The sequence below is a fragment of the Podarcis pityusensis genome (assembly GCF_964106645.2).
Source record: "Podarcis pityusensis genome assembly, chromosome: 12".
NCBI lineage: Eukaryota > Metazoa > Chordata > Lepidosauria > Squamata > Lacertidae > Podarcis > Podarcis pityusensis.
In genome coordinates, this window is record NC_138037.1 from 24,728,710 (window position 1) to 24,738,004 (window position 9,295).

The following is a 9,295-nucleotide window of genomic DNA, read 5'->3' on the forward strand; positions in this document are numbered from 1 at the left end:
CTGTTGTACAATGTAAGTTCTCAAAATGGGGTTGTTGCTTTTTTGAGAAAAGCAGAAAAACTGAACTTTTAAACAAGTTAATTTCACAATGTTTACATAGCACCATTTTTGGGATTTGGCTGCATACTAGCCTGCAAGCTAAAGCATATTGTTTCTGGTACTGTGGCTAATTAAGTTAACAATTCAGTTAAAATTTGTGCTTCCTGTTAATTTGGATATGTCTGCTTTTACCAAGCATTGACCAAAGGGCACCGGTCGGTTTATGCAGCTGAAGTTTTTCAGAAGGTCATAGCAGGCATTGCATGGATACAAATATTATGTTTCCATAACCAGGATTACTGCACACTCAAGTTCACCTTGAGATCCTAACTGCAATAAATTACAGCACACTTTTTGGCACATATCCATCTTGTATCCTTCCTCCAATATCCTTCCCCTTTAAATTCAGATATTACCTTATTTAGCAAATAGAGCTTATATTTGTGTAGCCTTTAAAAACACACACACAAACTTGGAAAGACTAGTTTGCTGCTAAACCTTGTTGATAACGATTTGTTTACTAACTACCTAGGGACTTACACATGAGTCCGATCCTGCAATGTGCTGCTGCGTGTGTTAAATACCAAGCACATTCCAGTGCTACAGATTTCAGGAGCTCTCAAGAACGATCCCGTCCTCCAGTAGTAACTTTTGCATGTTTGATACAACCTTCACTTAATGGGCCATGAATATTTATCTTCCTTTCCTCAAATAAAGATCTCTCATGTGTTTTGATCTGTAAATTAGTCTTCAACCAGTCATTTTGCTGTGTATGTATCTAAGTCTGTCTCTCTCCCATTCCTGTTTTGTAACTAAACATAGGTCCAAGTCTTTCTCAGCATAATCCTATACGTGTCTTGGTTCAGTGGGCTTGCTCTCAGGAACTGAGTAGAGCATTGGAGCCTCAGTTTCTCTACACTTAAAGGTAAAGGGACCCCTGACCATTAGGTCCAGTTGTGATCAACTCTGGGGTTGCGGCGCTCATCTCGCTTTATTGGCCAAGGGAGCCGGCGTACAGCTTCCGGGTCATGTGGCTAGCATGACTAAGCCGCTTCTGGCGAACCAGAGCAGCGCACGGAAACGCCGTTGACCTTCCCGCTGGAGCGGTACCTATTTATCTACTTGCACTTTGGCGTGCTTTCGAACTGCTAGGTTGGCAGGAGCAGGGACCGAGCCACGGGAGTTCACCCCGTCGCAGGGATTTGAACCACCAACCTTCTGATCGGCAAGTCTACACTTATAGAGTGACTATTCCCCCATTTCTTAGAATGCATCCAGTCATACTTGATAATATGTTCTACATAGGTTGCATCCCTCTACAGTCATATGTAAGATTTCTATCCAACTCACTTTTCAAGTTGTTCTTCCAATGTTTCATCTAGGAATGATGCCTTTGCTTGTTGGAGTCCCAAAGAATAAATTGAAATCTAATAAATCAGCTGTAGGAACCTGTTCTATACCACAGAGGATGCTAAATCCTTTCCCACCCCAAAGAATAGGTTTATAGCAACTCCTAGGATACAGTCCTCAGGTTAGGGGCTACTGCTACTTGGGGTAACAAAAGGATGTGGCTGAACCTCAGAGGTGGAAGACTGTACCTAGGAGGAGAAAAGACTTTGCATCTTGAGATCCTTCTGATTCAAAGTACAGGCAAGGTGGGCAACCACCACAAGCACCTACCTTCAGCAGCAGCATCTGTGAACTTTAATGTGGCAGTTGGGAGGCCAGTCAAGGAGCCCAGATGGGTTTAGAGAAGACAGCTAAGAACTACATTTCTGAGAACATAGATGAGGTCACATGGTGTTTACACCAGCAGGAAATCAGGATGGCTGGAATCCAGATTCTACTGAAACCCACAGCAGAGCTTGGAAGGGATGCTGATGTCATGATGGGTATTCTTTTCCCATATAGGTTCTGATCTATAGAGCAGGAGATTGCTGCTTCAGTTATAAGATCTCTGATGGCTTGTTTGATAGTTCTATAATCAAGTTGGGAGCCACTTCAGTTAAATGGCCAGCTAGGTGACACTGTGCTAACATTACTGTGATCCAGCTAAGTGGCAACCATCCCATGGATGTTTTGTAGGAAGTGGGTCGGGCAGAATGAGCAATATATATATATATATATATATATATATATATATATATATAACTTTGAAATCAAATATATGCTTCTGCTTATTAGTTCAGCAAAGGAGGAAACACTTGGGCCCACACACCTACAGAAATAATCTCAAAATGCAATCCTCTACGAGGCATCCAAGTCTAAGGACACATCCTATTAAAAATAGGCAGTGCCGTCCAAGCCTCAGCTGCTGTGACGTTCCCAGCTTGGAATGCTGTACCTAGTTAACCTCCTTAATTTTCTCTCGCTGATCTCTCCTCATGCCATTCCAACATAATGGCATTTTGCCTGTCCTGAAGGCAGTGCTCCCAGCTACAGGATGTAGCAGATGGCAAGTTACAGAGGAGAATGCAGACAGAATCTGCTGACCAGTGGTTTTTCACCTTTAAACTTCTGCCCACCAAGTATACAATATTATCATCAAATGCTCCCCAAGTCATGAGCAAACAAAACTAAGTAGTATTAGGACTACCACTGCTTTTGCTCCCAAGGCTGACAATGGTAGAGAATCAGGGATCAAGGTGGGTCTAAGGACAGGGGAGGCATCTCTGAACTGGGGCTCTTCAAGGTGGCTTTGGGCTGGTGCAGCTTCCTTTATGTCTTCAGAGCGAGAGAGGTTCTTCCTGAGGGCCCAAGTTTTTCCAAGGTCTCTCCAGGAGATTGGCCAGGATCTTGGCAGGTGTTGGCTATTGTTTTCAAGCTGGAGTGGCAGAGCATGGGCATGGAGAGTGTGGAAGGAAGTAAGGCTGGATGGATGGTCATGTAATTGTTCTTTCAGGTGTTATCAATTTTATATATATAAAAATACACACACACACACACACACACACACACACACACACACACAAACATAAATACATATACGGTATATATATATATATATACACACACACACGATTATATATATATATATATATATATATATATATTTACATAATATTACATATACATTATACTTGCAAATTCACATTTTTCATTTCATTACGTATCAACATTTAGTCATTTCTTACTTGCATTTCATCTTTTCCCTATGTCTTAACCCTGTTTCTTCCCTCCATCCATGCATGACTTCCTAACTTTTATATTATAACTTTATTATTGTGATTGTACTCTTATATCTTAATAATTTAAACATACATTCTTGTATTTCTGTTTATATTAACTTTGTGAGATCATTCTATGCATATAGATAAATTTTTGTTGGAGCATCTTTTAACCATGTATTCGTCTACACACTTCCATTCCTGTTTGAGATTTTGTTTAGATTACATTCTAATTGTTGCCGTCAGTTTTGTTTCAGGTGTTGTTGGAATAACGCTTCCATCCTCCCTGACCATGCTGGCTGAGGAAGATGGGATCTGGAGTCCAACATCTGAATGGTTACAGGTTCATCATCCCTGTCTCAAGTGGTAGAACAGAGAGGTGGCAGACTCTGGTAGATTATACAAATGGAGAAACACTCTCAATTTTTTAATTTTTTTATTTGCTAATTTTTACCTGAGCCTAACTGGATTGAATTAGTCTCAGAAGCAAAAAGGCAGCTAATGTAATTCTTCAGGGATTGATATAAAATGCCAGCACTTCCCAGAAGAACTGACAAGGGCCTTATACATAACTGAGCTTCTGTGGTTAAAGAGCACTTCATGTTGACATTGTTATCTTGCCAAGATAGGCCCCAGTGTCGTGAGGTGAGCAAGCTCATCTCCCCCATCCCACTAATTGCCGGCATCTCTGCAAGACGACATTAGAAAGACTAACGCAGGGCTATGAGGTACAGTGCTGCACAGAGACTTCACCCCCACCCCACATCTCTGCATGACCTTTCTTCCTTTCCTCTCTAGACTCTCTCAGAGCAGAAGCTTCAGTGATGAGCCAGGTACCAGGTTGTCTGTGAGAAAGTGGACTGCTGCTCCCCTCCCTTCCCTCATGGTTAGTTAGTTAGCTTCAGTATATGCTTCCTATAGAACATCTCAAAGCCATTTAACTACAGAAACTACAACAGTATAAAGCACAAAACTATTTCAGATGTAAAACCAATTGAATCAATTTCATCAGTAAAAACAATTTCAAACCTAATCCTGATACAGATTGGGGTAAGAAGAAGAAAAATACATCCACTTAAAAGGCTTGTTGAAAGAGGAAGGACATCAGTAGGTACCAAAAAGTAACTTATCTGATGTGTAACAGGAGGGAGTTTCAAGGGGCAGGTGCCACCACACTAAAGGCCCACTTCCTGCACTGTACAGGTCAACTCTGCATGAGATGGAACTCTTAATGAGACGGAAATGGAAGGCCGGGAAGGATAAGGAAATAGGTTTGGTTCTCACTTCAATACAAACCTACCCAGTGCATGCCTCCCAAAGCAATATGTGAACCAAAAGAAATCCTACCCTTTCCTGAATTTTGCAAAGCATTTCTCCAATCCAAAAACTATGTACAAAAGCATGCATCATAGGGGACAGTGGGCATAAAAATGGACATATTGCTGAAAATAGCATTTAAACGCATTATATGCTAAAATGTGCATATTAGGCAAACTTGCATACAAAAATGAGGACATCAGGAGCAGTGTGCACTAAAATGCTTACCAATTTCTGTTAGGACCTTTAAAAATAAAAATAAAAAATTGCAGACTGATGCAGAAATGTGACAAATTGCACTTAAGACTGGAAAACAGAGAAACCTGCATTGACAGAATCATCCATACCTAATCCCGGACTAGGCAAGTCAGAAATAAATTGCACAATAGCTCTCATCATGACCTTGAATAACAATTCAGAGTCTTCTTTTGGAATATTTTCAGCGATTGTCTTTTGTCCTGGCATTCATTCATTCTGCACATCAAGGCTGAGGGCAAAAATAAAGTAGATTGGCAGAGCGGATTGGAGATATGATAATGGAAAGGCTGGCACTTCCTATTAGAGGAGCTCTTGGGGAATTTGAGAGATCTTGCTAATGTCTTGTCATTGCTAGCTCTTAACATATGATGTAGTTATACATATTCTAATGCATTTGCTCTGCATAAAGAGAGGCTACAAACAAGTTGTTTTTAATGAAAGCAAATTGTTACACATTAAAGCAGCAAATGATGTTTCCCAATTTGTTTTAGTTTTTACCAACACAGTGCACAGGAGGGGCATTCTGGGAAGCATTTTGTAGACAAGGGTGAGGAACTAGAAATGGCCACACGGTACAGGGGATGCCAGATATTTTGAGCCAGTGTGGGCACATTTTGAGAAAGTGTCACGGGCACCAGTCTCAAAATTACCACCAAGGAATTGTGGCTTAATGCAAAATGACTGCTATTGAGGTATGTAATAATGCAAAATGGTTGGCATGATGGCGTAGCAGAAGGTCCCATGTAAAAGAAGAGGAAAAGAGGCAGGGGCATAAAATGTCATAGGCATGGCTGTCGTCAGCTCCTCACATCAATGGGGTAAAGGCCCTGTTAGCCAGCACTGCATTTGCTCATAAAGGTAAAGGGACCCCTGACCACTAGGTCCAGTCGTGACCGATTCTGGGGTTGTGGCGCTCATCTCGCTTTATTGGCCTAGGGAGCCGGTGTACAGCGCACGGAAACGCCGTTTACCTTCCCACCAGAGCGGTACCTATTTATCTACTTGCACTTTGACGTGCTTTTGAACTGCTAGGTTGGCAGGAGCAGGGACCGAGCAACGGGAACTCACCCCATCACAGGGATTCGAACCGCCGACCTTCTGATTGGCAAGTCCTAGTCTCTATGGTTTAACCCACAGCGCCACCCGCACCCCGCATTTGCTCATAGAGAGAAGCTATTTACATCTCTTCTTTGTTCAGAATGGAAGGGAAGAGGTGGGGGCATCTAATGAAATATGGGCATGTTTAATGGGGCGTGTTCGGTGTAGGAGAGACCAAGCCAATGCAATCAGGATCTGTGGGTATTTAGGGGCTATTGACTGAGGCTTTCATGGGCACCGTAGGTGGGTACACTAGCACCCATAGGTGTTGCATTAGTGACCCTCAATCTGTGCTCTAGAATGAGCAGAAATTTTGGAACTCTTCAATGAGTTGATGCTGGGGAACTGTCTTCTGAGTCGGTGCCACTGTGTACTTAGAGCCCAGACTTGGAACAATCACAATATTTCTGTTGTGTTTTGCTTCCTATCCATGTGTGTACTGAGATGAATAGTATTTTATTCTTCCACATCAGCTGTTTTGTCTGTAATGGATACTGTTTGTTCACTCAAGGTTTGTAGAGAATCCAGATGATCACTAACAAACCATTGAAGTGATGTTTTCTGTACCATTTTCCCATCTCTTTTTAGAACTGGTGTGTGTGTGTGTGTGTGTGTGTGTGTGTGTAGGGAGCTTATATTGCAATTAGGAAACGGAAAACTAAAGAAGTACAACTGGTGCAGATCACAAAATTGTAGAGTTGGAATGGACCATAAGTGTCATCTAGTCCAACTCCCTGTAATGCAGGAATCTTTGTGCCCAACGTAAGGCCCAAACGCATGACCCCTGAGATTAAGAGCCTCATGCTCTGCTGGATGAGCTATAACACAGTGAGGTAAGCTAAGTGGGTGAGCCAATAAGATAAGTCAAGAACATGATAAAAATCCACGTAGCATTATCTGAAGGGGTCTGATTATGGAACAGCTTCTGTGAAGAATGTGAAGGGTCAGTTTGGATAGTGTCAAGGGACAAGAGAAAGGACACACTGTTGGCTGGAGGAGGTGAACACAAGTTGGTTTGCTGGGAACTCATAGATGCTGAGCTCTGGATAGCTATTCTATCAGTCAAAGAACAGGGAACCCCAAAGAGAAAGAAGTTAAAATAGACATAACTTGAGTGTGGTGTCCTATGTTTACTAGCATGTTTAAATCTGGAATAGAAAGCAATAAATTGAGAGAAAGAGGAAATGCAAGCTCAATATTGCTTCAATATATTTGATTTTGGAAGCCACTGCAAATGTTCCATTGGCACTATATGATATATGCCCTCAGAACACTGAACAGGCTTTTATAGTAATTCCCCTAAAGGCTCTTTTACAGGAGAAATGTCATAACAATAGGAAACGAGCCTGCTTTTCTGTGCAAATTTTACTTAAAAAAACATGAACACAGTTGCTCACAAGTGCAACATAATTAACAATAAAACCCATTTAGTTGCATAGGAAATATTATCCTATTTCCGTTGTGTTTTCCCTCTTCTTTCGAGGCCCTTTTCTCATTTGGTTTAAACTAGAATCTGAAACAAGGGGGAAAGGCCAAAGTACATTTTGGATTGTTTTATCCTGCCAACCATATTTCATAAACACAATCCCAGCATGTTTCTTCATCAGGTGAAAATGGATTCTGTATAAACTGTAACCTGACTAGAGCCGTGTATACATTATTGGCTTAAAATGCAGTGAGGTTGTTTCTCTTCTCTGCGTTTCAAATCTTGTTCTTACATTGCTGTACGCACCTGAGAAGGTGTTTGTCTTCACCTAATGCTCAATACCTGATTTATTTCCCCATGCCTGCAGCAGGGGCTGGCTCACTCCTGAGGCAAGGTGAGGCGACTGCCTCATGTGGCAGGATTCACAGGGGCAGCACATTCAGCCTCCAAGGAATGCATCAGCACCTGTGGCTGTTGTGGTAGCAGTGATGGCTGCAGCGCCCTCCTTGGTCCACTCCTGAGGTTTTCAGTTTGGGAGTGCTGCTAGATCTAGCCCTTACTTTGAACTGGGTGTTGGTGGCATGGAGGCCTTTTGTAAGCTTTAACTGGTGCACAACTGCAGCAGCTCTCAGAGAGAGGTAGCCTGAAAACGTTTACCCATTCTCTAATATTATTCAGGAACAACTACTGCCTTATGCCATGTGTGGGGCTACCTTTGAAGATTTCCCAGAAAATTCGGGGTGCAGGATACTTCAGCGAGCCTACAAAACAGCAGCCCATTGTTCCAGTTTCAAAATAGTCATACAGTGCTGGCTTCCCAGACGCTATTGGGAACAGTTCAAAGTACTCTACACAAATCTGTGCATGTTTTACAACCAGGCTGTCTGAAGGACTGCATACCCCTGACTTAATTGGCCCAAAATTTTGAGTGAATCTGGGGAGACCCTTTTAGAGGTGCCCCACCACCCGAGATGAGCTTAGTGGGGATGAGGGATCGTACCTACTCAGTGGTGGCACCTCAGCTCTGGAATGCCCTCCCTGGGTCCATATATACCTAACAGTTCCCTACATGCAGTGCTTTTTTCCTAAAAAAATGTTTGTGCTACTTTCATTTTGACTCAAGAAAATCCCCATTTTATATTTCAAATTGGGAAAAATAAATACAGTAAATGGACAAAAGTACAAAGATTCACAAAATGTTTAGGGGTATGTGTACCCCTGTGCGCCCCCCCCCCCCGAAAAAAGCACTGCCTACATGAGTTTTAGGTACCAAGAGGTAACAAGTAGAAGTATTCATTTGTTCAGGCTACTTGGAGTTCTATTTGCTACTTTTAAGAGTTTTCATCTCTGCATTTTAGAGTTACTTGTTTTAATGTTCTGCTGCTAGCTATTTTTACCTCCTGCTTTTTTCTTTTACTTTACATTTATTCTAAACATTTGATTCATGCTTTATACAAACCTCAAAAAGCCTCTTAAAGAAGTGGAACATGAATCTATTAAACACACAAATTTGTCTTTTGAATCAGGGAAGATATTTATAGATTTATTATATCGGTACCTGTGTGAGGGGAGATAAAACTGTATTAAGTTCACACAGGATGGTGCTGATGTCCTTATTTCTTTCTCCCTCATTTGATATTTGTAAATGCCTTCGAGGACATGCAGAATGTTACATGGTGTACTACAGAAACTTAATACTGTCTGCTGAACAGAAGCAGTGAACGGAGGGGTTTCTAACAAGCACTGCTAAAAGGCACTATACCAGAGTTTCTGAAACATTTGATACCCAGGCCACAGGTTCGCCCCCCAACACTCCATCACCCTTGATTAAAACTGGGTGGAAATGTCTTCCTTAGACTGAAGATGAAATGGGTTGGTCCTGCGTCACAGCAGGATTGAGCAACCTGCTTCAGACAACGCTGCGGAATAGATGGAGGCAAAAATTTGTGTCCGAATGGTTCAGCAAAACATTTCCAAGTGCTCACCCTGA